Below are 26392 nucleotides of genomic sequence, written 5' to 3' on the forward strand. Positions count from 1 at the left end.
GGGGGCTGGGACATGGGAGAGTTTAGGCCCTAAAATTATTGAACCAGCCACCATCAGTTCTGAGGAAGGGTCGTGGGACCCGAAACGTTAACTCTGATCTTTTCCTTCACAGATGCTGCCAGACCTGCTGAGCTTTTCCAGCAACTTCTGTTTTTGTTCCAATTGTAGTTCTCCTGGCAGGAGTGCCCTGGAGATTAATCTTTAATCCCTTGAGATTCCAAGGTTGTCCTGCAAGAGTTGGCATCTTTTAAGTATCAATCAAGGGAGATACAATTTTGTGTTTATTTACGCTTGTTATTTCCCTACATATTTGAGATCATGAGGCAATTCAAGTGTGAGTTCAGTGACCAATTGCAAACTGAGTGGGCTGTTTGCTCCCACTCCCTTAAGCTTCACCACCACAGGGCACAGGGAGGAACAGAGCTTCAGTACCAGTTTGAAGCAATATATCTGTATATTTTACAATTGTAGCTTACTGCTGTCATATGACTTTTGCTGCAAATTACTTTCGCTTTATTATTACAGATTACATGAATTATAATGTTGGAAGTTGTCAGCTGAAATTATGTGAATTTTCAGAACTGTAGGAGAGTCAGCTACTACAAGAACAGAGAGAAAGAATTAGAACAGCAGTCTGCAGCATTGAGTTACTGATTGAGTCAGAATGACTGTGGATGTTCCAGTCCCTGGTGCTGTGAAAATAAAGGAGGGTAATGAGAGAGGATTTCTTTGTGGCAAAATGATGAGACAGCTACAAAATTGAATAAATGGAATTGGTGCGGTCTGATCTTTGTTGACACACACAGATATGATAGGCAGAATGGCCTCCTTGTGTGCAGTAAAATCTAAGTCTATGTCTATAAATCTAAGTCTATAAAGAGAATAAGAGTAGCAATCTCATTATGAGTGCTGTATTGCTGCTGACGAACGGAAAGCCAGACCAAAGAAATATTGAAGGTTTTTGATGACACTGTTTGAGATCTCCATGAAGAAATATCTATAGAACTACCAGAAAAATATTCAACACAAAAGTATAAGATGAATCTATTGTGGAGGGCACCATAGAAAAGAAAAAGGAAGCATGTCCAACATGGGAAAATCAGTACTTTATCTGCAGGAAGCTGAATTACTTTGTACAGAATGTTTAGCTAGAAAGAAGCAAAGCAATACTATAAAGGTAACTGCTTAAGAGATGTCAGATGATGATTCTCATGAATCATTTTACATTGTGTTACAGGTTGGCATCATCAGGTCTATAAATGATAAATGGTTTGTGCCTGGTGAATGACTGCAGAGAGAGAGAGCATCAAGTGAACATGAAGTGCCAAACTGACGTCAGTACTTTCTGCAGTATCGTTAGCGTTGCAAAATAGGTCAAGAGTGAAGCCCTTGACAGAAAAGTCATGTCTACATCATGAATGATACTCCTCTTAAGTGGACAAATGATGCTGAAAGCCCAACGGGAAGAATGAAGAGTGCAGTTGGAATGAGGTCCTGTTAGTAAATGTTAAGGAAAATCCACTGATCTCAGCTGATGCAAGTCTAAAGCATGGGCTGGTAATCCTAGTGCAGTGTTTCACAGGCCATAATGTCATTGACTACCAAACAGAGCTTAGAAGGTTACAAAGATGTTTTTACAGGTTTTGATTGTCTTCCTGATGAATATCATCTCGAACTAGATGATGGTATGAGATCAATGTCGCATTATTTGAGGACAGTTGCAGTTTCCCACAAATCCAGCTTGATAGACAAGAGAGAAAAGCTTGAAGAGAAGGGAGTAATCAAGAAAACACTAATGCCTGCAGACTGGATTCACAGCATGGTTGCATTGAAAATCTGGAAGGCTGTGAGTATATGCAGATCCAAAGGATCTCAAAAAAAACTTTGAAGAGATCTCACTACCTCTTACCAATCATTGAAGAAATTTCACCACTACTTACCAACTCTTTTCTAACATTGATAGTGGTACTTGTTATGAGGTTGGTTAGCCTCAGCCCGTTGGACAGCTGGTCTGTACTGTCGAGTGAGGCCAATGCTGTGGATTCAATCCCTCTACTGGTTGAGGTCACCATGAAGGTCCCACCTTGTTGACCTTGTCCCTTGCCTGAGGTGTGGCGACCCTTAGGTTAATTCATAACAGTTTTCTCTCTCTAATGCTGGTGTGGTACTTTAGTGACTTTACATTTATCTAGTTACTGGCAGGTGAAACTGGAAGAAAACAGTAATTTTCTGGCTACATTATGGATGTTGTTTGGGAGCTGTAGATGGTTGTGCATGCTGTCAGCATTTCCATTGCTTTGGAAGAGTATAAATGCAGACACAATGAGATACTCAGTGATCCACTGGAGTGATCTGCTAGTCATTGGATGTGATGACATTATGGAAGAAGCCATTGCAGACCACCATTGAAATAACTGCACATAGGGTAGTATCCCATGACCAAGTCACCCTTTATTTACACCTGGAGAGTGCTTGACACTGATTCAACTTCCTTAGAGCCAGCTCTCAGAGTGAACAGAATCTCTGACACCCTTGTTTAGATCTGTGAGATAGGTCGCCCTTATTGGACCGATTTAACATCCCCAATTAGGGAACTCATATTCTATGGATCCACCTGGCTGACCTTATTACAATCACTACAACGATCAGAAGTTAGCCTGACTGTTAAAGAGAGTTTGCCAAATGAAAGTGAACAAGAGAATGATGCAATGGAAAATGGCAGAAGTCATATACATCAGTTGTGTACTGATTGCAAAAGCACTTTGCCCAGATCCTGACAGGGGGACAGCTGTAGGAAAGAAGCAAAAACCAACAGCTATAAATGCAGCAATTTGTTGGATTTGTGAATTACCCAGCAGAGTTCTTACCTCCTTATGTGTCATTAGAGTGTGAGCCTTCTTACAAGGTCACTACTAAGAATGCACAGTGGCTCTGAGGCATAGAACAGGAAGCAGATTTCACTCAAACCAAATAACAAACAACAACAGCTCACCCTGCTCTGGAAATCTTCAACCCAACAGAAACATCAAATGCCTTGCACTAATTAAGCATTCACCATGGAAATGGCACTCTCCAGGAAAGGGACGTCACCCCAGGAATGAATAGACCCCAGACAAATTGCTAACACCAACTCGCACACAAACCATCATAAGACCTGAACACCTTAAAGATTATGGCTGCAATGCGTGTTCAGACACTGGCATAAGTGGGACTAATTAGAATGAACACATTGGGCTGAATTTTACCAGAAATGACTATGAATACTGAAACTTTGTGTTTCATGTACCACATCATCCAAGAAAGACATTGTTGTGTATAACAGCATGTTGCAGACTACCCATAGTTCAAGGTGATGGGAATCAGTTCCACACCCCTCCACCTTTGTGGCCCCCAGGTGATTTTTTTAAGGTGACTGGGTGATCTCTTCTGCTTCACAGAGGTGACAGTCTCCAAACAGCAATAATATGGTCAAGAAAGCTTATGCTCAGCATTTGTACCATTTGTAGTTGTATACAGTGTGCATTCCACATACACAATGATATGATTGCATGGTTGATGTAACTTCCCCTCCAAAGGCATCCCCTTATTTAGAAGTCAAGCCTATGCATCGGGATAGAAAGAAAACACTGAGTCTACACAGTCTGGATGGAGTCTCTGTCTTTTCCATTTCCATTTCACATTTAGCCATCAAAATGAAATAGAAGGCAACACAGATGGTTTTAGGCACTGTGACTCACAGGTTCAGTTTGTAATTAGGGCGTTCCCCAAAACTGCATGCCTTTTTCTACCTGACACTTTGTGGACCGTTCCCCACCTATTCGCACACACCACCTGGATTTGTGACTGCAATTCTCATCTTTAACCCTGAGCCCTGTCAGTATACTTTAGTCTGCCCACCATCGTGTTCCATATTCCCCTGTTGAGGCCACAAAAATGGTGATCATCAATGATCCTATGTCCTCCCATGCACTACTGGCTATCTTACATATCAAATTACCCTGACAGCATCCTTGACTCCTCTGCATCCCAGGTTGCTGCCTCCAATCATTAGAACTGAGATCCCCTACATCCCTTCTACAGCAGTATCTCCTGGTAACCCCCCCTTGACTTTCATTCTGCCGCTTGCCAGTACTGACCATGACCCACCCCCGGCCAACTTGGAAGGACAGTCCCAATGGATGACTGACCAAACCCCGATTACTTTCCATGTAGCTCCATGACTGATAATCACGGAGTCCCTGGACTGGTTGCACTGACTGTGAATTCATCATCATAGAATCCCTACAGAGTGGAGACAGGCCCTTCGGCCCAACAAATCCACACCATACCACAGAGCATCCCACCAAGACCCATCCCCATAATCTACACATGCCTGAACACTTCAGGCAATTTAGCATGGCCAATCCACCCAGACTGCACATCTTTGGGCTGTGGGAAGAAATCCACACAGACACGGGGAAAATGTGCAAACTCCACACAGATAGTTGCCCAAGGATGGAATTGAACCCAGGTCCCTGGCGCTGTGAGGCAGCAGTGCTAACCACCCAGCCACCATGTCGCAGTTATTTTTAAAACGTACAGACACACAGACTTCTCCCAGACTTCAGCCAGATGGACCCCCTGACCCTGACCACCCCAAGTGAATGGCTGAACTTGTCCAAGCCCTTAGACCAATGGTGGATAATGCCTTTGACTGACAGTACCGGTACCACCTGACTAATAGCAGTCCCCACTTGACATGACTTTTTCAAAATTCATTCATGGGAGGACAGTATTGCCAGCTACACCAGTATTTATTGCCCATTCCCAACTGCCCAGAGGCCAGTTATGAATCAACCACAATGCGGTGGATTTGGAGTCACATGTAGGCCAGACCAGGTAAGGATGGCAGTTTCCTTCCCTAAAGGACATTAGCGAACTAGATGGGTTTTTCCAACAATTGGCAATAGCTTCATTGTCATCATTAGATTCCTAATTCCAAGTTTTATTTTAAATTGAACTCCAATTCTACCATCTGCCATGGTCCCCGGAACATTACGTGGGTCTCTGGATTAAGAGTCCAGTGATAATACCACCAGGCCATTCTCCCCTGAGATTGAGGACTACTCCCTTTTGATTTTGAGATATGGCCATTTGATGATTTGCACTTGCCATGTGATCGTCATGTAAGCTGCTAACACATGCTGTAGGCATAAGATTGACATAGCGTGGTGCTGGTCAGCAACATGTCCATCACTTTAGTCAGTGATGACAACCAGCACAAGCTGCCCGGTTTACTGTCTGCACTAAGCAGTGAGACAAGACAGAAGTAATGCAAACGTTTACAATGCGGCAGGGGAAAAGTGCCAGAAGGCGAGTCAAGGCAAAGTATAGCCAGGCAATGCTGTGAGCAGTGAACTAGAGCCAAAGCTCTAAGAGCAATCTAGCAGCCCTGAGGTGTATCTGTTCCACTCCATGAGCTAGGTCCTTGTCCCTACACACAAAGTGTCCTGGCAGCAGCATTGCACTGAAAGGTGCAAGTGCAGTCCAAAGTGTGGCATTGAAGGGCAAAAATGTATTGTCAGGGGATCAGAGATGTGCCATCTTAGCATGGAGAGGCAGGCTTGTGTTGTATGCCAATGACCATGGGAGTGGTGTACGTGCCCAGAGATGCTGTGCCAGGTGTCTTAGATGGAGGTCAGGGGAGTAAACAGCGAGCTGGAGTCACCAGATAACCACTCCGACTGTCATGTCAGGATTTCTCGGCATCTGGTCTCTATTTGGTAACCTGCATATTAATGAGGCAAGATTAATTAATAATGAGGCTGCTCATCGGATTTTTGCTGCTCACTAGTGAGAATCTCGACTTGACGGTCCAAACCTTTGGTGAAAAATGGGAGTTTTTATTTTTAACATTGAGGAGATTCTCACTGGATACCTCATCCAACTTTCCCAAATTCCTTGCCATGTCTTATGTCATTCAGAGGCCGGGAAGATGGTACCCTTTGTTTTTCTTTATGTATGGTACTTATCTTTTGTTGACCATGTACAGCCGGAAATGATAGTGCAAGCAATCTTTTTTTTTCTCTTGGAAAAGTGGGGGGGGGGGTGCTTGAAAAATTGCATTTGTACATTGTACAAATGTGGCTTTCCATTGTTGTGTGACTTCTGCTGTAAGTTGCTTTCACTTTAGATGTAGTAAGCTTTGAAATGCATCACACGAAACAGTAACTAGGCCCCAGAAGGTAACTCAGTTTACCAGCACAAGTTCGTTACAGGAACAAGCCAGACGTTAAGTCATAATGAATGGTGCCAAGCAGGGAAAAGAAACATTTTTGATATCATAGCTGGGCTGTTCTCACTAAGATTACAGAGAACAGTTCAGATAAAAGGATTGGCTGCATGGGGAGAGAATTTGAATGATTTGCGTGAGGACTTTGAAATCTGAATTCCATCTCATGTCGTACTATAATTAATGCACTGACTTTTGATATTACCATTGAGCATCTGGTAAAATTAAAGCTGTAACAGCATGACTGCTGGAAGGAAATTTAGCAAGGACTGGATCAGTCATGGCATCAGCAGTTCATTCATTTTGGTCAATTACACTTGAATGTGCAGACAAACATAATTAAGTTCCAATTAAAATAACTTTGCCACATTTCTTGATATAAAAGATTGATTAACGTTACCATCTCATTCCAAAGGCTTCCATTTCCTTTTCACAGCTTTACGTTTTTGTAGGCTGGTTAATGAGTTGAGTGGTTAAGAAGCTGCAGAGCAGTAATGAACGTCTCATAAAAATGAAAGATGAGATTCACTTCAGTGAAGTCAAAGATAGAATCCGTACAGTCATTGGATTGTCCTGGCAGAATATTTATGTTCAAAGGGCCATTGAGGTTGTCAAACCTGTAAAACTGTTCATTTCCATCTCTGTAATATCGCCCGACTCTGCCTTTGCCTCAGCTCATCTGCTGCGGAAGCCCTAATGTATGCTTTTGTTACCTCGAGGTATGATTATCGGTTGAACCCCTAGCCAACCTCCTGCATTCTATCCTCTGTTAACTTGACACCATCTAAAACTGAGCTGTCTGTCTCCTATTTATCTTTCGTCCCATTCTTGTTGACCCACAATGGATCACATTTAAGCAACGTCTGGATTTTCAATTTCTCATCCTTGTTTCCACAGTCTAACCTTCCCTATCTCTGTAACCTCTTCCGTTCCTCTACCCCTGTGAGATATCTGCAATTCTCTCAATCTGACATTTTGAGTATTTTCATTGGTCCTACTGTCGTTGGCCTTGGTTTCAGTTGCCTTGGCCCCAAGCTGTTGTGTTACACCCCACAGCCTTTTTACTTCACTTTCTTACTTTAATAAACTTCTTAAAACCTACATCCAAGTTTCTGTGGTCACTTATTCTTATATCTCTTAATATGGTTTATCCCAGGCTTTGTTTTACAATGCCCTGTGAAGTGTATTGTGATGTTTTAATATAGTGAAGAAACTGTATAAATATAAGCTGTTGTTGTAAGTCGATGAATTCAGGAAAGTGGAGGTGAGGGGTTTATAAAAGCACCTGTGTCTAATTTTCAGAACAGTTTAAATTTCTTTTAAGAGAAATACATGATTTTATTTATTCGTTCTTGAAATGAGGGTGTCACTCGCTGGGCCGGCACTTATTACCCAACTCTAATTGCCTAGAGGGCAGTTGAGAGTCAACCACAATGCTGTGGGTCTGGAGTCACGTGTAACCCAGAACAGGTAAGGATGGCAGTTTCCTTTCCTAAAGGACATTAGTAAACCAGATGGGTTTTTCTGTCAATTGTCAATGGATTCATGGTCATCATTAGACTCTTAGTTCCTGATTTTTATTACATTCAAATTCCACCATTTGCCATGGCGGGATTCGAATCTGGATCCCCAAAACATTGTTTGGGTCTCTGGATTGACAATCTACCAATTATACCACTAGACCAAAACAATCAATAACAAGTTAGTGCAAATGTGTCATTGATCAAATGACCCCTAAAACTTCAGAGAAATTGCAGCATGGAAACAGCCTGAGTGTCCAAATTGCTGCTGATTATTCTCCACACGCTCCCTCAACCCTAACCTATCTAAGCCTTTCAACATATCCTTCTCTTCCTTTCTCCATCAGGCACTTATCCAGCTTTCTATTGCATGCATCTGTATATTTTTTGATTTCTTTCATGGAATGTGAATGTGCAGACCAGCATTCATGGGTTGTCCCTACTTGCCCCAGAGAAGGCAGTGATGGTAAACTGCCTTCTTAAACCACTGCAGTCCATCTAGTTCAGGGTCACCCACAGTGCTGTTAGGAAAGGATTTCCAAGATTTTGATCCTGTAGCAGTGAATTCAATGCAAAGCGCTGTCAAAGAATCATCGGATTAAATTCCAAATGACATGAGAAGACGTTAGAACAGGTGGGTAAAAAACTTAATCCAACAGGTAGGTTTCAAAGGGCGTCTGAAAGGGTGAAAATGGGACGACAAGGTTTAGGAAGGGAATTCCGGAATTTAAGACCACTGTGAGGAACAATGGAGAATATGCAAAAGGCCAGAGTTGAAAAAATGCAGAGATCTTAGAGGATTTTAGGGCTAGGGAAGGCTGTAGAGATAGGGAGGACACCATGGATGGATTGGAAAACAAGAAGGAGAATATTTAAATTGAGGCTTAGCTTAACTGGAAGCCAATGTAGGTCAGCAAGCAGAGGGCTGTTAGTAAATGAAACTTGGTGTGAATAAGAAGATAAACAGCAGAGTTTTGGATGATTTCAATTTTATATAAGTTTTTTTTTAACTGCATCATTTAGGGATGTAGGCATCATTGGCTGGGCCAGCATTTATTGCCCAGAGCCAATCTGCACATGTAGGCAAGAATGGCAGATTTCCTTTCTCAAAAGACATGAGTGAACTAAATGGGTTTTTATAACTATCAACAGTGGTTACAACCTATTTATTCTAAATTTATTACTGAATTCAAATTCCACCAGCTGCTGTGGTGGGATCTGAACCCATGTCTCCAGAACACTAATGTGGATTGCTAGTTCAGTGACATCACCACTAGACCACCAGCTCCCCATGAGATAGTATGCAAGTAGCAGGGTATGGGAATCTTCACACATCGAGGTAACAAAGACATGACCCCCTGAATGAAGAGTTCCCGTATAAGTTTTATTTAACAGTAACAGTCTCAGGTCAGGGTTTCCTCTGGACGTGTCTGTGACCAATATTTCAGTCTGGGCAATATAATGAATGTGTACGTGGTTTAATCTTCTCATGAGGCAGGGAAGACCAGCTAATTTCACCCTGATCTGTGAACAAAGCACTAAGGAAGAGGTGGGACATTTCTCTCACAGGGGTCAGTCAATAATAGGGTCAAGTTAAAATCTATACATCCCAAACCAATCCTTCCGAAGACAAATGGGAGTGTAATTTCTATGTTACCCTTGAGCCAACGGCACCCTTTTGCATGAACGGTAATTAATCTTGCAGACATGTTGTCAGCTAAACCTTGCAATGGCCTAAAAGGCATTGGGAGAGGTCTGCAGAGCACAGCTGCATGCCTGTGGTGTAGAGAAAGATTTTAGATCCAACCCCCAATGTTATCTTGCTGGCCTAACACCAGGCTACACCTGACAGCTTAATGGAAAAATATACTAACTTGGTCAGATCATCTTCACAAAAGTCTCAGAATTTCACTCTGTGCACTGTAAACACTTCTTCAGCTGGATTAATTTCTCCAATGGCTCACATACCATTTTCTTTAATTATCTCTAAAAACTAAAAACAAAACAAATCAAAACCCAATGTCAAATCAGGATAATTTATCAGAAGATGGTTAGCACATCGTCGAAGAGCGAACCAGATATAGTATGGAGGGTTAGGAAAAAGAAAGATGTATATTTATATCTAGCTCCTCATGACCACTGGACATTTCAAACTGCTTTACAACAAATGCACAATGTTTAAAACATTATAATTGGAATATAGGAGACATGGAAGTCATGGAATAATCACCAAATATTTTTGTTTCAGGAATGTTGATGGAAGGGCAATTATTGGTCAGGACAATGCTCTTCTTCAAAATAGTACCATGGGATCTTTTACAATCACCTGCATGGGCAAACGCTGCCTCAGTTTTAACATCTTACCTGAAAGGCAGCATCTCTGATGGTACAATACACCCCCGGTATTGCACTAGAATATCAGCTTTGTTTTTTTTTTAATGTTTTTAAGTCCAGGGAGGCAAGGTGTTGTCATTTTCCTGCATTGTATCCTAAAAATACTTAATTGGCTACAAAACACTTTAGGACGCCCTGATGATGTGAAGGCACTCTATGAATAGAAATCTTTTCAGCTGTTGAGAATGAGTTGCAATATTAGAATCGTAGAGTCATAGAGTCATGGAGCATAGAAACAAGTCCTTCAGCCCACCAACAAATACCAAATGACAGTAATCCAAATTAACTGCACTTGGTTTATAGCCTACTATGCCCTGACATTTTAAATGTTCATCCAGATGCTTCTTAAATGTCCAGAGAGTACCTAGCTTCACCACCCTCCCAGGCAGCATGTTCCATATTTCTACCATTCTCTGGGTGAAAGAAATTTCCTCAGATCACCTCCAAACTATTTGCTCCTCACCTTAAACTTATGCTGTCTGGTCTTAGACATGTCTGCATGGGGAAAAGATTCTCACAAACTACCCTATCTATACCTTGGATAATTTTGTATACCTCGATCAGATATCCCCTTGGCCTCCTCTGCTCTGGGAAAACAAACCTTGCCTACTCAGTCTGTCCTCATAATTGAGACTTTCCCATCTGAGGCAACATCTGGTGACTATCCTCTGCAACCTCTCCAGTGCAGTGACGTCATTCCGATAGTGTGGCGACCAGGACTGTACACAGTATTCCATCTGTGCCTTAGCCAATGTTTTATAAGGTTGCAGCAAGACATCCCTGCTCCTGTATTCTACATTCAGGTTAATGAAGGCTACAACTCATATGCCTTTTTCAGCAGCCCATCTATCTGCCTTCAGGGACCTATGGACTTGTAGACCTAGGTCCCTTTGTACCTTGGCATTCCCTCAGGAACTACCATTCATTGTGTATATCCTTCCCTTCTTAAACCTCCCAATTGCATCACCTCAGGCGGGATAAAGGCAAACTCTGAATAAAAATTAATGACAGCAAGCAAGCAGAAAACAGAAACAAACACAGAGAAATGCTGGTGAAACATAGCAGGTCTAGCAACATCTGTGGAGAGATACAGAGTTAACGTTTTGAGTCTGGTATGATTCTTCATCAGCATGGCTCTGAAGGAGTTCTGAAGGAGAAAACAGTTTCATTGATTTATCTCAGAAGCCATTAAGTGCTTTGCAAATGCCTAGCATGTTTGTATGGCAATCGCCGATCCATTGTTTTCACCCAAGTAGTAATTCATTTATTTTAAATGGCTTTTCATCTTTGCTAAAATAAATTGCATTTAGCTTTTGTCTGCTAATATTGCCAGCAGCTTGTTCTTGGCGATGGTGAAAAGGTGGATGGCTGGGTTGGGCTGGTCTATGAGTTTGCTTTGAATACAGATATCATTTAAGCTTGTTCCATGTTTTAAGTGTTATATGAAATAGTGGCTCTGCTTCAAATTACTATTGGCAAAGGCCAAACTACCCACCTGCCTGCCCCTTCAAATTTCAATTGGTGCAAAATCATACATATAATCTTTTTGCACTGAACACCCATATCACTGAGAAACTTCAAAGGGAAACACAAGCTGTTTGAAGCCTAGTAGATGCAAGGTTTGTATACACAGGAGACAGAACTTTCCTGTAATCGACTGCAAATGATTCCTGCTGTAATGATATTACAGAGAAGTCAAATTCCTTACTGTGATCTCAGCTGTGGTTAACTATCAGCCTCCTTCACAAATCTGGAAATAAGAGTACCTTTTTGCCTTAATTAGTTCTCCCTGAATGTAATCATTGCTCAGACAAGGCCAGAATTTATTTGCCAACTCTAGTTGCTCTGAAACGTTGGTGGTGGGTCTTCTTCTTGAACAGCTGTAGCCCATCTGGTGGGTGGTTTTGTGCAAAGAGGTGGTTTGCTAGACTGCTACAGGGGACATTTAAGTGTGAATTATTTTCGTATGGGAGGGCAATAGGGAATCGGTTAGGTTTATGTGACAATCCAACAGCTTCATGCTCACTCTTACTGACAACCAATGGCATAAACTCAAATGGGCCAACAGGCCTGCGCTTGCATTGTAATGCTTCCATAACTCGATTTCCAGTTTACTTCAAACAGGATTTAAATTCACAAATTGCCATGACAGGATTAGAATTTTTCTCTGAATTACTAGACCAGTAACATTACCAGCACACCGCTGTACAGTAAAAGCATTAACTGTTGAGAAAATGGAACAGTTCTGAATTTCATGGTATTACCCAGGTTTACTGTTATACTATTAGAATGTGCGGAGTAATTTCAAGGTTATAACTCAATTCTGGACCTCAGTCTGTGTCCATAATACGTTGCTGAGAATCTCAACCTCCTAATGACATTTTGGGCTCTCTCTTTTGTTGAATCACTTGTGCTCGTAATTCCGATCTGATCTTCAAACAAAACTTTTAATAATAGTCAGAGTTGTAGAAGTCTACAGCGCACACAAAGAAAAGCCCTTCAGCTCATCGAGTCTGCACCAGTCAAAAGCAATCATTTATCTATTCAAATCCCACTTTCCAGCACTTGGCCCTTAGCTTTCTTTGCCTTAGCATCACAAGTGCACATCTAAATACTCCTTAAATATTATGAGAGTTTGTGCTTACAGACAGTGAATTTTAAATTCCCACCACGCTTTGGGCGAAACTTTTTTCCTCATATCCCCTCTAAACATCCTGCCCTTTATTTCAAATCTATGCCCCTGGTCATCAGTCTTTCTGCCAAAGTGAAAGTTTATTTCCATCTACTGTGTCGATAGCCCTAATAATTTTATACATCGCAGTCATGTGTCACTCAGTCTCCTCTGCTCCAAGCAAAATAACCCTAGACAATACAATCTCGACTCATAACTAAAACTTTGCAACCCGGACAATATCCTGGTAGATCTCCTCTGCACCCACTCCAGCGCAGTCACAACTCTCCTAAAATGTGGATTCCAGAACTGCCTACAATATTCCAGCAGTGGCCTAACCAACATTTTATATGGTTGCAGCATCATTTTCCTGCCTTAAACTCTATAACTCAGCTGATAAAGGCAAGTATCTCATAAGCCTCCTGGACCTTAAGGGACTGGTGGATGTCCACTCCAAGGTTCTTCTGATCCTCTGTACTTCCTGGTTGATACCATTCATCCTGTATTCCCTTGCCTTGTTTGTTCTGCTCAAGTGCCTCACCTCAACTTATCTGAATTGGATTCCATTTATCACTGATCAGCTCATCTGACCAGCCCATCTATCTTCCTCACTATTTACCACCACAATATTTTTTGTACCAGCTCCAAACTCACTCATCACCCGTCCTACATTCAAGTCTGAATTTTTTGTATATAACTTAAACAGCATAGGCCCCAACGCTGATTCCTGCGGAACCCCACTGGATGCAGGATTCCAGTCACAAAAACACCCCTTGACCTTCACCCTCTGCTTTCTGCCACTCACCCAATTCTGAATCCTTATTCACCAAATTTCCTGGGATCCCATGGGATCTTGCCTTTGCTATCAGTCTGCAATGTGGTACCTTATCAAAAGCCTTGCTTAAGTCCAAATAGACTACTTCAAATGCATTGTCTTCATCAACACACCTGGTTACTGCTTCAAAAAATTTATTCAAATTGATCTCTTGTTAACAAAACCATGCAGACTATTCTTAATGAAACCCTGACTCTCCAAGTTCAGATTAATTCTGTTCCTCATAATTGTTTCCATTAGTTTCCTACCACTGTGGTTAGACTGACTGGTTTGTCATTTCTTGATTTATCTCTTGTTCGCTTCTTAAATAATAGTACCAGATTCACCATCCTCCAGTCCACTGGCACCACTTCTGTGACCAGGAAGGAATTTAAAATTATTGTCAATGTCCTTCCTTTTTTGTCACTTGCCTCACTCAAAACCTGGGAAATATTTCATCTGACCCTGGAGATTTATCTATTTTTAAGCCTTTTCTCTGACTATGCTAATTTCTTTAAGCATATCACAGTCCTTCTCCCTGATTTCTATACCCACACCATCCTTTTCGGTAGTGAACACTGATACAAAATATTCATTTAGACCCCTATCATGTTGGCTCCATGCACAAATTGCCACAGTGATCCTTATCTTCCTCTTAGCATCCTTTTATCCTTAATTTACTTGTAAAGTAACTTAGGATTTTCCTTTCTTTTACCTTCCATTATTTTTTCATGCCATCCTTTTGATTTCTTGATTTTCTTTTTCAGTTTCCCCTTGTGCATTCTGTTCTCCCCTAGGGCTTATGCATGTTTTGAGCCCTCTGTATGTTCAAGTCATAAACTAATTGGAATCTTCAGACTGACAACATTAAAACAATGTGAAATTGGAATTGATGTCAACGATCCACCATGATCAAGTTGAATAGTGAGGCAGGCTCAGTGGCTGTAAGGTCTATCCTTTTCCTATGTTCCATCAGTTTACTCCACATTTATCTGCCCCAAAACACAATGGTTTCTGATGAGGGAACTCTAAAACTACTTCATTAACTGATTGTAGGCTCCTGAAACTTTAGTCACATGGCTGAAACTATTTGCAGTTTTGTAGTGATTGGGACCAGGTGGACCTCAGAGGGATACAGATAGTTTAAGTGAGTGGGCGAAGGTCTGGCAGATGAAATTCAATGTTGATAGATGTGAAGTCATCCATTTTGGTAGGAGTAACAGTAAAAGGGACTGTTACTTGAACGGTAAAAAATTGCAGCATGCTGCTGTGCAGAGGGACCTGGGTCCTTGTGCATGAATTGCAGAAGGTTGGTTTGCAGGTGCAGCAGGTAATTAAGAAGGCAAATGGAATTTTGTCCGTCATTGCTCAAGGGATTGGGTTTAAAAGCAGGGGGGTTATGTTGCTGCTATGAGATTCTTGATCAGGGTTGATAACATGGGCAAAATCAGGAAAGTCTTAGCTGTCTAATATAACCAGAAGATAAATTTAGGGTGACTTGGTGATGGGAAACCTGCCTCTGTGCAGTCATTTCACTTTCCAGAATTTTATCCAGTCTAATGTCCTGACTCCGTACACTCGGGAGGCAACAGACCGTATGTGACTCATGATCTCTGCTGCAAACGAGGCTGTCCATCCCTTGAGCTATTGAGTCAACCACTGCTACCACCTTTTCTAATCCACCTACCATCATCCCTCTTTCATTCCCCCTGCTTCCCCACTCCAGAGTAGCCTCGGGCATCATGGTAATGTGGCTTTCCCTCAAGTCATCGACCTCGACTCATTCATGTAGCTCACTAAATAGGCATCTAAAATTTCATACCAGTTACAATGAGGAGAGAAAACTGGGAATTAAACAGGTTAAACAGGGAAACCAAGCGGAGGCTTGGGGACCACTTTGTGGAACACCTACGCTCGGTTCGCAACAAACAACTGCACCTCCCAGTCGCGAACCATTTCAGCTCCCCCTCCTATTCCTCAGACGACATGTCCATACTGAGCCTCCTGCAGCGCCACAACGATGCCACCCAAAGGTTGCAGGAACAGCACCTCATATTTCGCTTGGGAACCCTGCAGCCCAACGGTATCAATATGGACTTGACAAGCTTCAAAATCTCCCCTCCCTTGATCGCATCCCAAAACCAGTCCAGCTTGTCCCCGCCTCCCTAACCTGTTCTTCCTCCCACCTATCCCCTCCTCCCACCTCAAGCCCCACCTCCATCTCCTACCTACCAGACTCATCCCGCCTCCTTGACCTGTCCGTCCTCCCTAGACTGACCTATCCCCCCCAAACTCCCCACCTACATTCACCTTTACTGGTTCCATCCCCGCCTCTTTGACCTGTCTGTCTCCTCTCCACCTATCTTCTCCTTTATCCATCTTCTATCCACCTCCCCCTCTCTCCCTATTTATTTCAGAATCCCCTTTCCCTCCTCCATTTCTGAAGAAGGGTCTAGACCCGAAACGTCAGCTTTCCTGCTCCTCTGATGCTGCTTGGCCTGCTGTGTTCATCCAGCTCTACACCTTGTTATCTCTATTAAACAGGTTAGCCTGGTTTCAGTGGAAAAAAAATATAACCAGGAGATTAGAATCTCCTCAGTTGAGGATTGACTACAAGCTGGCTGGCCACAGGACTTTGGGCTAATGTTCCAGCAACATGGGTTCAAATAATACCATGATAGATGGTGAAATTTGAATTCAGTAAAATAAAATCTTTAATTAAAAGCTAGCCTAATGAAAACCTTGCAACCATTGTCAATTGTCATAAAATCTGAAGTAATTCACTATTGCACTTTAAAGAAAGAAATTTGACATCTCGCCTGATCTAGCCTACATGCAACTCCAGACCCACAGCAATGTAGTTGACAATGGCAAACACTACTGTATTGACTTGCAATGTTCACCTTACCAACATCTGGAAGATGGTGTCAAAATTGGGAGAGCTGTCCCACAAACTAGTAAAACAACAGTCTAACATCACCATCATCATCCCTTGGTATCCCCTGCCCCATTTGCAGGACAGAAGGTGTGGTTCAAAGGTGGTACCTTACACTTATGTTCGAGCCCCACTTTCCAAGGGTGAACACAAATGATACTGATTTAATCAAAGTACTCAAATACCTGGCTGATGCACTTAGGTTAAGAGAAAACACTGACCACGTTCCTGTACAGAACAAGAACTACTATATATTACAAATAACAAAATACTAACCCCAGGAAACTGCAAGGAGAGAGATTTCAAAAAGACACGGGCAATTTATTTTTTATAACAGAGGGTGGTTTGTGTGTGTAATGAACTTCACCAGTAAGTGGTAGATGTGGGCACGATTACAATGTTTAAAAAGACACTTAGACAATTATATGAATAGGAAAGGTTTGGAGGAATATGGGCTAGGAGCAGGCAGGTAGGATTCATTTAATTTGGAATTATATTCGACATGGATGTATTGGACTGAAGGGTCCATTTCTGCATTATATGACTCTATGGCTCTATAACGACCAGTCATTGTTCTAAACGCCTTCACAATCTTACACACACGTATATACAAACAGACAAATAATAATAAAAACTGGTTGCGTTATGAGTGGAGGAAACGTCACTGGGGAAGCACGTTTCGTAGCACCAGTCCTCAGGATTTAATGAGCTGTTCCTTACACTTCCCAAGAACTTCTGACCTCTGACCTTCTTCATGGATTCTTTCGCTTCTTTGCAAGAGGCACGAAGTGATTGGTCCATAATTGTAAGGTCTTTGAGTTACTGGTTAAAGTCAACAGCTGTCAGAAGTGGGGATGTTCCCTGATGATTACACAATATAAATGACCATTTGTTACTGCTCGGATACTGAAACAGTCTGTGTTCTGGACACCATCCAAATAAGTGGCAAATAATATTTACACCGTATGAGTGACAGCAATGAATATTTCCATCAAGACAAAAATCTAACCAACGCCTCTTGACTTTCAAATGGCATAACCATTGATGATTCTCCACAGTCAATACTGTAGGTTATATTGACCAGAAGCTGAACTGGACCAGCCATATAAATTCAGTGGCTACAACAACAGACTGGAATCTTGCAGCCAGAAACTCACCTGCTGACTCCGTAAAGCCTGTTTATACCATTGGCAAGTCACAAGTTCGGAGTGTGATGGAATACTCTCCACCTGTCTGGATAAGTGCTGTTCCAACAGCACTCAAGAAACTTGACAACCCAGAGGACAACACAGCCACTTGTTTGGTATTTCATCCACCACAATCACCATTCACTCTCTTCGCTACCAATGCACTGAGGCAGCACGGTGTCTGATCTTGAGGATGTACTGCAGAAACTCACCAAGTCTCCTCTGACAGAGGTGTCCAAATCCATGACCTATATCATCTAGAAGGACGGTGGAAACACATGTATGGGAATATCACCATCTCTCTAAGTTGCACACCATCCTGATTTGGAAATGTATTGTTTTATGTTCAGTGTCACTGAATTTAAGCCTGGAGCTGGGCGACATGGTAGCTCAGTAGTTAGCCCTGCTGCCTCACAACGTCAGGAACCCGGGTTCGATTCCACCCTTGGGCGACTTTCTGTGTGGAGTTTGCACATTCTCCCTGCGTCTGTGTGGGTTTCCTCCCACAGTCCAAGGATGTGCAGGCCAGGTGGATTGGCCATGCTAAATTGCCCATAGTGTTCAGGATGTGTAGATTAAGTGGGTTATAGGGGGATTGGTCTGGGTGGGAAGCACTGAGGGGCGGTGTGGACTTCTTGGTCTGAGGGACCTGTTTCCACACTGTGGAGATTTGATGATGATGAACTCCCCTTCTCATAGCTGCAGGTGTCCCTACTATGCAGAACTTCAGTGTTCCAAAATGATAGCTCACCACCATCTTCTCTAGTGTAAATAAGGATTGGCAACACATGCTTGCATAGCCACAGAGATGTCCACATGAATGGATTAATAAACAATAAAAGAAATCCTTAATTATACATCTTTGGCCTTTGTTCATCACTTTGCTTGTAACACCGTTTGAATAGCAGCTCTCAGTTTAACTCAATGCCTGCCTCTGATCTCAATATCTCTGAAAAGTCTGATTCCTGCAAAGAAACCAGTGTTTCACCTGCAAAAAGAAACAAATCCCATTTCACACACCTTCCATCAGCTGTTCAACAGTGTCTGAGCTCCTTTAAAAGAAACTTCAGTGCATAGCCAAGTATTGCAGAAGGGGCCTCACCAACATCCTGTACAACCTTAACATGACGTCCCAACTCCTCTACACAAAGGTCTGAGCAATGAAGGCAAGTGTGCTAAATGCCTTGATGAACGCATGGCTCAGACAATGATGAGAGACAAATGGGTCCTGATTGATGGGGCACTAGGACCATTACTATTCCAAAAGAGGAGGGAGGCAAAAAGCAGGAAACTGCAGGCCAATTAGCCTATTATCTGTCATAGGCAGGGTGTTCAAATCCATTATTAGAGAACATTTTAGCTGGACACTTAGAAAATCATGATCTAATCAGGTAGAGCCATCATGGCTTTATGAAAGGGAAATCGTGAAAAACAGTCTTTTGAGATTTTTGACAAAGTGGCATCTACGGTTATTGAGGGGGACCAATAGATCTGATGTACTTGATCTTTAAAAAGGTGTTTACTAAGGTTCCACATTAAAGGATACTGCATACAACAAGCGCCTGGTGTGAGGGTAACATTAACATGAAGAGAGGATTGGTAAGCTAACAAGAATCAGATTCAGGATAAATGGGTCTTTCTTGGGCTGGCAAGCTGTCCCTAGTCTGCAAGGTTTCAGTGCCAGATCTTCAACTATTTATTACTTATATCGATTATTTAGATGAGCGGCACAGTGGCTCCGTGGTTAGCACTGCTGCCTCACAGTGCCAGGGACCTGGGTTCAATTCCACCCTCGGGTGACTGTCTATGTGGAGTTTGCACATTCTCCCCATGTCTGCATGGGTTTCCTCCGGGTGCTCCGGTTTCCTCCCATGGTCCAAAGATGTGCAGGTTAAGTGGATTGGTCATGCTAAATTGCCCATAGTGTTCAGGGGTCTGTAGATTAGGTGGGTTAAAGGGGAATGGGTCTGGGTGGGACGCTCCAAGGGTCAGTGTGGACTTGTTGGGCTGAAGAGCCTGTTTCCACACTGTAGGGATTCTATGATTCTGACTGCCTGTAACACAAATTGTAAAGAATTATGTACTTGAACCCCTAGATCTCCCTGCTCTACAACACTACCCAGGGCCTTACCATTAATTGTATAAGTCCTGTTTGTGTTACCAAAATGCAATACCTCACATTTATTCAAGTTAAACTCCATTTGCCACTCCTCAGCCCATTGATCCAATTGATCAAGATGTCTTTGTAATCTTAGACAACCTTCTTCTTCATGTCCTTTGCAAACTTATTAACCATGCCACCTATATTCTCATCCAAATCATTTATATAAGTGACAAACAAAAGAGGACCCCGTACTGATCCTTGTGGAACATTGCTGGTCACAGGCCTTAAATCTGAAAAACAACTCCTCCATCACCACCCTCTGTCTCCTATCATAGGGCCAGTTATGCATCCAATTGGCAAACTCACCCTGAATCCCATGTGATCTAACTTTGCTAATTAGTCTACCATGCGGAACCTTGTCAAAGGCTTTACTAAAGTCCAAGTTAACAATGTTTACAGCTCTGCTCTCAATCTTTTTGGTTACTTCCTCAAAAACTCAATCAAGTTTGTAAGACAAGACCTTCCCTGCAGAAAACCATGCTGACTATCCCTAATAAACATCTCCTCAGAAGAATAAGGAGCTGAACATCAGACAGCCCAGCCTTGAGTCAGCTTGTCTTGAGTCCTTTGACCCTATTAGGCGTTGTTCTCCTCAGGGAATAAAAGAGAAGCAGACATTTGTTGCAGGATGGCAGCAGAGTAGGACATTCCAGTCAGAACTTGTCAGCTCCACCTGCTCTTTTTCTTCTTTTCTCCTTTCTCTTCTCTTTTTCTTCCTCCTACTGTTTTTTGTCTTCTTCTTCTCCTTTATGTCCCCCAACTGGCAACAAAAAGACATGACCAGTACTCACTCGTCTCCATTCACATGGATAAGGAGAATCACCAGTTTGATTGGGACAACATCAGGATCTTAGGACAGGCCAAACAGAGACAAGCATGGCCTCTAGAAAAGGCCATCAATAAATACGTAGAATTTGACCTACAAAGAAAACATGGAAATGAGGTAATCAATTCCAACGGACCCCAGAGTTTAAATACCAGGAGGGAAAACACAACAGCGCTTCATCGGCAGCTGCACTGATGATGTTACCCAGCAGGGGAATAAAATGTCTGCAAACCAACGAACCAGCTCGGCGAGCGAACCAACCACAATATCCCGCCTTCGACTCCCAGCCACTGATGACCTCCAGCAAGGAGCGACAATCCCTGGTCTCCAGCGAAGATTCCCAGCCTGACGCAGTGGCCTCCAGTAGTGGCCTCCCAGCCTGGTGCAATGACATCACAGAGTGGTGTGGTGTCCTCCTGGCCTGACACAGTGGTCTGCTCCCATGCGGGCTGCCTGAAGTGGCGTGACATGTCACCAGTGTGGTGTGGAGTTAGGGCTCGGTGTGGACTGGAAGCTAAGTGCCAGTGCGGTCTGCTGTACTGAACTCTTTTCTGTAATGCTGGACGTTATATTTCCGTATAATCTAAAATCTTGTGTCTAGGTACTTCTGTATCTACGTTGGCACCGTAATTGGAGACATATAAACTTTTCACTATACTCATTGAGTATATGTGACAATAAAGGCTATTCCATTCTAAACAGGGGAGATGAAATTGGGTGGCACAGCTGATACTTTTGGTACGGATGAGAAAGTGTCCCGAGCGAGTGAGTAGGTAGCGCAGAGGGCATGCAGAGTTACTGGTGTTAGGAGTTGGGTGATAGAGGGTGAGTAAGGTTAATGTTTCAGACAATAGTGAGAGTGGTAGAGCTTGAGACTCAATGGGAGTTGGCTACGGTAGCAGAGATAGAGTGAGAACGAGGTATTGGAGAGAAGATGGTGGGACTTACGCTGGCAGAGTAGGGAAGATCATTAACCTTTGTCCTGCAGTGTTTGCCATTCCTCCAGATGGCATAAAAACAGAAGTTGCTGGAAAAGCTCAGTCGGTCTGGCAGCATCTGTCGAGGAAAAATCAGAGTTAACGTTTCGTGTCCAGTGACCCTTCCTCAGAACATGATCTGAGGAAAGGTCACCGGACCCGAAATGTTAACTCTGATTTCTCTCCACAGATGCTGCGAGACCTGCTGAGCTTTTCCAGCAACTTCTGTTTTTGTTCCTGATTCACAGCATCCGCAGTTCTTTCGGTTTCCTCCAGATGGCATAGTCAGCTTTAACTTGGGATGTAACCTCGGACCAGGCTGGCATAGTCTAGTGTTGTGTCCTCACTTCTGCTTTAAGTAAGTTCTGCCCTGTCTTCCATGTTTGGGCAAATGTGAGGAATTGGGCAAGACAGCTCTGTGACTGACAGTGCTTGTCCAGGTGCACAATGAGCTTTTAAAGATGGCGCTGATGTAGGGGATGCCAGTGAATTCTGGGATATCCATTTCGTGGCAAGTTGTGGGAACTGCAAGTAGTAAGGTAGGGCAGGAATAGAAACATAGAAGATAGGAGCAGGAGGAGGCCATTCAGCCCTTCGAGCCTGTTCTGCCATTCTTCACGATCATGGCTGATCATCCAACTCAATAGTCTAATCCTGCTTTCTCCCCATAACCTTTGATCCCATTGATCCCAAGTACCATATCTAGTTGCCTCTTGAATACATTCAATGTTTTGGTATCAACTACTCCCTGTGGTAATGAATTCCACAGGCTCACCGCTCTGGGGGAAGAGATGTGACGCGGTGAATCAGCGGTTAGCATTGCTGCCTCACAGTGCCAAGGACCTGGGTTTGATTCCGCCCTTGGGTGACTGTCTGTGAGGAGTTTGCATGTTCTCCCTGTGTCTGTGTGAGTGTGGTCTGGTTTCCTCCAACAGTCCAAAGATGTGTAGGTTAGGTGGATTGGCCATGCTAAATTGCCCATAGTGTTCAGGGATGTGTTGATTAGGTGGGTGATAAGGGAATGGGTCTGGGTGGGATACTCTCAGGGTTAGTGTGGACTTGTTGGGCCGAATGGCGTGTTACCACACTGTAGGGATTCTATGATTTAAATGTCTCCTCATCTCCGTTCTAAATGGTCTACCCCGAATCCTCATACTGTGACCCCTGGGTCTGGACACACCCACCATCGGGAACATTCTACCATGTCTAGTCCTATTAGAATTTTATAAGTCTATGAGATCCCCTATCATTCATCTGAACTCTAGTGAAAACAATCCCTACCTAGTCAATCTGTCCTCATACGTCAGACCCGCCATCCCTGGAACCAGCCTGGTAAACCTTCGCTGCACTCCCTCGAAAACAAGAGCATCCTTCCTCAGAAAAGGAGACAAATCAGACTTGAGGGATGCCTTGGGTGGGGGTTGGGGAGATAATGAGGCAAATTTGGTAAGATAAAATGAGAGAGTTTGGTATGACAAGGGAATTCACTAGGCCTTGCAGCAAAAAAGCCCTCCAATAAATTTGAAACAATTTGGGACTTAGCCAAAAAAATGCTAGATTTAGCCAAACATCTAAATTGAACTAAATTGCTGGAGGAAGTGATTAAAAGATGCACCTTGTGACTCAATTCCACTCCTTTTAATATTTTACCTTACAAACACAGCTGAAGAATTATTATTCACAAACCTTATCTGTACAGAAGGAGGTCAATCAGTATATCCTGCCTGTTGCCAACTCTCACTCTCTCACAGCCTCTCACACTCTCTGTCCCTCCTCATTTGGTCCCATTCTCTGTCTTATCATATCCTTTTACATTTTCCTTTACTAAATATTTAACCTACTTCACTTTGAGAAACACTTGATACAGTTCATTTTGTGGTTTCCCAAAACAAATTTGCAAATTGACCTTGAAGTTTTCTGCTTGTGGGCATCCTGTTTTAATTAGGAACATCCTTGAACAAACATGGGTATTTCTGAGTTCAGAGTTGGCTTCGTTCAATTTTTTTAAAAAAAGACTAGAAATAACCCAAAAGCAGGTACAAAGTGGTGAACTTTACCTTTTCGATAGCTTTTTTGCTGTTGCAACTGATGTGACCCATTTGGTTTAAATACTGGTCCCCAGTGAAATAATTAAGGAATGATTTGGGGATGTCAATTGCAAAATCACAGAGCTGTTAATGAACCTTCACATAGCTGAAGCGACAATATTCCTAAAATCTGTCTGAGTTATTGACTATGGGGCCCCTAGTTGGGTTGGGGGGGTTTAAGGCTTAACCACCTGCAGGGTCCATCCTCCCCCCCAGCTATTTACCAGTTGGGATGATAGAACCTTCACTTAAGTATTTTAATTTATTGCTGGCAGTGTTCAAGCATCGACTAATGTCTGAAACAAAATACTTTCTGCTGGCATAATGCTCATGGAGAGACATCTGGTCCACTGGTTCACAGAAAAAAAAAGGCCAGAAGCAATTTTTAAAGACAGAGTTGGTAATAATTTGGGTGCTCAATATTATTTTAACGATTATAAAATTCCAACTGTTTATGGGGTTAGAGGAAGGAGAATATTTGCACAGAATCATTGAACCTTAAGCAAGTAAAGGAAGTCATTTGATCCACTGTGGCTGTGCTGCCTCTCTGTTTGACCCCCCTCCCCCTGTTCTTTCCTACTAGCCCTGCAATTTGTTTTTCACTTTACAATATATTTCCTATCTCCTTCAAAAAGTTACTGTTGAATCTACATCCACCACAGTTCAGACAGTGCACTGCAGATCATAGCTCACCCTATAAAAATACATCTCCACATGTTTAATAACCCCTGCCACACATACATTCACCCTCTACCAAGTCCTTTTGCCAGTTGCCTTAAATTTGTTCCCTGGTTTACTATCTTCTTTTTTTCATTTAAGGAATGCGATTGTACATGTTCAATGCTGTCAAACCTCAACCTTTACTCCCCCTTTTACAGTGGGCGAGTGGAGTTTTCCCAGACTGGGGGCTCACCAAGATATCAGAACTGGACCAGCAGTCCGTTGGCTAAAGTCACCGTAGTTCCAGAGGAATATCGGCCACTGTCTCATTACAGAGAGAGAGAGAGAGAGAGAGACCACTGTTAGTGGAATTAACCTTAGGGTCACCACACCTCAGGTTAAGAGGGAGGGACATTGGGCCTTCACAGTCGTCTCAGCCAGGCAGCAGAATTGGCCTCAGTTTGTATTGCTAGCCAGCCATCCAGCCAATTGAGCTAGGTCTGGGGTGGTTGGGGGATAGCAGGATCTGCAGATGCTGGAGTCAGAGCCAACACAAGAAGGGTCCTGGCCCAAAATGTTGACTCTCCTGCTCCTCTGATGCTGCCTGACTTGCTGCGTTCCTCCAGCTCTACACTGTGTTGACACTGTGGGCGTTGGGGAGTGCCTTCTAATTATGGAGGATCTGTAGTTAGGCATGGATGCTCCAGCCACCTGGCTGACCACAGGGTGCCCATCACAATGTAAGTACAGCTGCTGTACTTCCAAAAACTTCTGAAACTTCCAAAATTGGAGGCCCTGTCTTTCTTACCTGAAGGGACAGGCTGATCAGCTGCTGATTAGCCATCCAGCTTTGTGAACCTGCCTGCTGACCTTGACTGGATGGTATGTGTCTGCTCCTGGCCAATTTGGGGAAATTGCTGATACGTGACTGTGTTTCACTCACCAGGCAGAACCTTGATGAGTCACCTCATCATTTGGCTGGGGAGCTGATGAGAGACCTGTACTGCCTCTCCAGGAAAGACTTGCCAAGCAACAGATAAGTCAGGCAGTGACAATGGTCATTGTTGACCTTTGCCCTAAATCAAGACCCCGTGGTGCATGCCCCACTTGGGAAGAGCAGCTGGCCAATCAGAGAGGGCTGCAGGTGGAAGTGCACCCTGGAATGTTCTGATAGTAGAGGATCCAGGACAAAGTTAAGTGACAAAAACAGAAGTTGCTGGAAAAGCTCAGCAGGTCTGGCAACATCTGTGAAGGGAAAAAACAGAGTTAACCTTTCAGGTCCTGTGACCCTTCCTCAGTTAAGTGATGTGGGAAGTTCTTGGGGTTAGGGTCATGGGGAGAGCTTAACAGGGTAGTCAGAATCAAGGGTCTGTATTCGTGTAGGCACCCTTCCCCAAGGTGTGTTTAGACGTGGTAGGTGGCATTTAATTGGATGATGGGTAGAACAGTGGGTGGGACCCTGCCAGCTTTTTTGCCTCTGCAACAAATATGCCTGGAGCTGGATTCCTATAGATTTCAGTTTTTCCAGGACTCCTCAATGCTACACTTGGTCAAATACTGCCTTGATATCAAAGGATCTCACCTGACCTCTTAAGATCAGCTCTTTTGTCCATGTTTAGACCAAAGGATGTAGGGCAGGAAACCCATGTCTCTGTCACAACACTAAATAACAACGAGCAGTGGCTGTGTAAGGGCTGCTTGATAGTGCTGTTAACAGCATCTCATGTCACTTTGCTCATGATCGAGAATAGACAGACATAGCGGTAATTGGCCTGATTGGATTTACCATGCTTTTAGAGTACTGGTCATACCCAGGCAATTTTCCACATTGTCAGGTAAATGCAGTGCTGTAATTATACTGGAACAGTTGATTAATTCTGGACTAC

This window comes from Rhincodon typus, chromosome 9 (assembly GCF_021869965.1).
Source record: "Rhincodon typus isolate 14 chromosome 9, sRhiTyp1.1, whole genome shotgun sequence".
In the NCBI taxonomy this organism is placed as follows: domain Eukaryota; kingdom Metazoa; phylum Chordata; class Chondrichthyes; order Orectolobiformes; family Rhincodontidae; genus Rhincodon; species Rhincodon typus.